This window comes from Montipora capricornis, chromosome 12, assembly GCF_036669925.1.
Source record: "Montipora capricornis isolate CH-2021 chromosome 12, ASM3666992v2, whole genome shotgun sequence".
Classification (NCBI taxonomy): Eukaryota; Metazoa; Cnidaria; class Anthozoa; order Scleractinia; family Acroporidae; genus Montipora; species Montipora capricornis.
This window is the reverse complement of record NC_090894.1, coordinates 16,521,840-16,525,451: the sequence shown is the minus strand read 5'-3', so window position 1 is coordinate 16,525,451 and position 3,612 is coordinate 16,521,840. Positions and strand designations below refer to the sequence as shown.

At 36.4% G+C, this 3,612-nt stretch overlaps 1 long non-coding RNA gene across 2 annotated transcripts in view; it reads left to right on the top strand.

Moving 5' to 3' along the window:
- The first annotated feature begins 1,034 nt into the window (after positions 1 to 1,034).
- LOC138027334 (uncharacterized) overlaps positions 1,035 to 3,612 on the top strand; it is a 13,740-nt gene continuing 11,162 nt past the window's right edge. The window contains exon 1 of one of the 2 annotated variants that reach the window (XR_011127450.1): positions 1,035 to 1,412. This is a non-coding gene — a long non-coding RNA (uncharacterized lncRNA). The remainder of the gene's footprint in view (positions 1,413 to 3,612) is intronic. The other variant, XR_011127451.1, reaches the window with a different exon arrangement.

The window sequence follows — 3,612 nt, the reverse complement described above, 5'->3', positions numbered from 1 at the left end:
TTGTAAATTTCCTGCACCTTTACAAGACGTGACATGGAAGAAAACGTTTTTTTTGCATCATGCGGGAGTTATGAAAGGCTAGGGATAGCGATTTCTACTAAGAAATAATACTTTTACGGCTAGCACAAGCCAACAAAATATTCAGGACACTGGCATTAATCGTTGGAAAGATATAGCAATCGGACCGTTTTATTGCAAAAGTGAATTGTAAATTTCCTGCACCTTTACAAGACGTGACATGTAAGAAAACGGTTTTTTGCATTATGCGGCAGTTATGAAAGGCTAGAGATAGTGATTTCTGCCAAGAAATAACACTTATACGGCTAGCACAAGCCAACAAAATATTCAGGACACTGGCATCAATAGTTGGAAAGATATAGCGGTTGGACCGTTTTTTTACAAAACTGAATTGTAAATTTCCTGCACCTTTACAAGGCGTGACATGTAAGAAACATTTTGTCGAATTTCTGCACTTATGAAAGGCTTGGGAAAGTGATTTCTATCATAAAGTAATACTGATATGGCTAGCACAAGCCAACAAAATATTCAGGACACTGGCATTAATCGTTGGAAAGTTATAGCGGTCGGACCGTTTTTTTACAAAACTGAATTGTAAATTTCCTGCACTTTTACAAGGCGTGACATGTAAGGAAACGGTGTTTCGCATTATGCCGCACTTATGAAAGGCTTGGGAAAGTGATTTTTAGTAATAAATAATACTTATGCGGCTAGCACGAGAAAACAAAATAGTCAGGACACTGCCATAAATCGTTGGAAAGTTATGGTGATCGGACCGTTTTTTTACAAATATATAATTGTAAAAAGGCTGCATTTTTACAAAATATATATTTGTAAAAAAACGGCTTTTTTACGGTACCGGTTTTTTACGCCACAATGATACATATATTTTTTCATGATACATATACTTTTTTCCTGATACAAATATTTTTTTATGATACATATATATTTTTCATGATATATATTTTTTTTCATGATACATATATTTTTCATGATACATATGTTTTTTCCTGCTACATATATTTTTTTATGATACATATATATTTTTTCATGATACATATCTTTTTTCATGATACAAATATTTTTTTTCCTGATACTCGTCAGATATATGGCATTAGAAGAAATATAAATACGGCTATTGTGACGACTGTCTCAATGGTCAGCGGAGTCCAAGTGATATAAAGAACGAAATGGCGGCCGATGTCGATGGTTCAAGGCATTTTTCTTCTCTTTCTCGTCATGCTCAACGAGATCTGCACTGCGAGATTCTGAGTGTTTTGGGGTACTTTTAGGGCCGATTAGATGATTACGTCATTAGATCTGTGATTCCGCAGCGAACAAGAGAACTCGAGTGAAGACTTAATTCACCTGTTGGATTCTGCGTGAAGGCTGAGGTAAACTCTCTCTATTTAACGAATGAAACGATATAAGCTTAAATTGAATCATATATTGAACTGCTGATATGAAATCAAGTGAACTAAATTTAAGACACTCGAACCAACTTTTTAAAGACATGTTTCGGCATTTAACTCATGCCATCATCAGTGTCATATACAAACCTCTCTCTCTTATATACGATACAATTAATTTTTTAGCAGTGACGGCTATATTTTGAAAAGATAACACAAAGTCACAGAACATAACGTATCATAACATGTGTGCGTGCACAAGTGTTAAACAGGTTGCTTACAAAAAACAAAAATTATTAACTATGCTGTAACTGCACATTTAGCTCTGCCTTAAAACGTGAAATATAGATACAGTACCTTCTTTCAATTAAGACTATAAACGTCTCTAGCTGAGTCTATGATCGTAAGACAACTAGGAATGCATGTTTGTTTACAGTCAGGTGAGGCAATTAGGTGTTTTTGTAGATGAGAATTCTTGTCAGTCAGCAGATGTTCCATGACGCTTCCTGTAGATGAAAAATGGCATGACGTCTCACCAATGTAACAGGAATCACATCCCGCACTGGGATTTTAAATCATCTGGTATGGGATCTTTGAAGCTGAAAAAATTCTTCACTTTAAAAGACAAAATTGGTAAGAAGCCCAGTGTAAGTTTTTCTGTGATAAATCGAGGCTTTACAGGAAAGCCCTGAAATGTCAGGTGTTGAGCCAACACCCTTTCAAAATCTAAAGCAAAAAGGAAGTGATTTCTTTTTATCATGATTGTAGCAATTTAAGTAAATTCAATTCAAGTAGCTCTGACTGTTGAAAAGGCTATCTCCATTTACACACCAACACTTACAGGTGTATCTGCTTGTTTCTGTTCTCATTATTTCTCAACTTATAGAATGACAAGGAATTTCTATGGTCTGGCCACACCAACACTTACAGGTGTATCTGTTTGTTTCTGTTCTCATTATTTCTCAACTTATAGAATGACAATGAATTTCTGTGGTCTAGCCATTCAAACTTGTTGTCAATGTAACAAGACTCAGCTTCATTTCTTGTGATCCTGTGTACTATGTTGAATCAGAAAGGTTTTTTTTGTCAATCCCATACATGCAGTTTTAAGACACAGAGACATGATCACTATTTGTGACGGCGCTGTCATAATAAAGCCGTTGGCAAAACCAGGATCCGACCGGATCCGACCGGGATCGGACCGGATCAGCCCGGATCAGATCGGATCGGATCGGATTGACAAAACACAGACCGGATCAATAACAAAATCCCCGCCAAAAGCAGACGGTCACCAGACACCGTGCTGAAGACAGGAAAAGTCGAATTCTGTGCCTTTCTCTCTTGTGTAGTTGTCTCCTCATTTATTGAGACTCGTCAAAATGTTTTTTTTTCCAGAGTTGATTACAGATTCCAAAGTGGAATTATGAAAGATACAATGTGAGGAATTGACATCAATAAGCGAATTGACTGCCTGCGCGACGGTCTTCTTCTTCAAACGTGAAAACTGACAACAATTTTTTACCTTACCCCAGTCCCTGACAATTGCTTTATAGCCTGATTTAGCAATAGAAAGGGAACGTCAGTTAATGAAAGGAGAGCCTGCAGAATAGTTGGGATTCCACTTGGCTAATATGGCCTAATATGGATATTTTTGCTTCGCGCGCCATCGTCAACTGACATTCCTGTTCTGTTGCTAAATCAGGCTATTGTGTAATTAGAAGGGACTGGGGTAAAGTAAAGAATTGTCGTCAGTTTGAAAAAGAAGACCATTGTGTATGCAGTCAATTCGCTTATTGATTTCAATTCGTCACATCTTATCTTTCATAATTCCACTTTGGAATCTGTAATCATCTTTGGGAAAAAAAAAAACGTTTCGACGAGTTTCAATAAATGAGGAGACGACTACACAAGAGAGAAAGGCACACAATTTGAGCATGTTATTGATCCGGTCCGAGGTTTGTCAGTCCGATCCGATCCGATCCAATTCAATCTGGTCCAACCCGATCCGGTCTGATCCAGATTTTGCCAACGGCCTCATAATAATAAATATTTACTGTTGCTATTAAATAATAATAATAATAATAATACATTAAAATAATGATTTAATAATACATTAAATAAGTATGTGTAATCAAATGGCGACTAGTGAAATTAGGAAATAATTTCATGCGCATTTTGTTAAAAT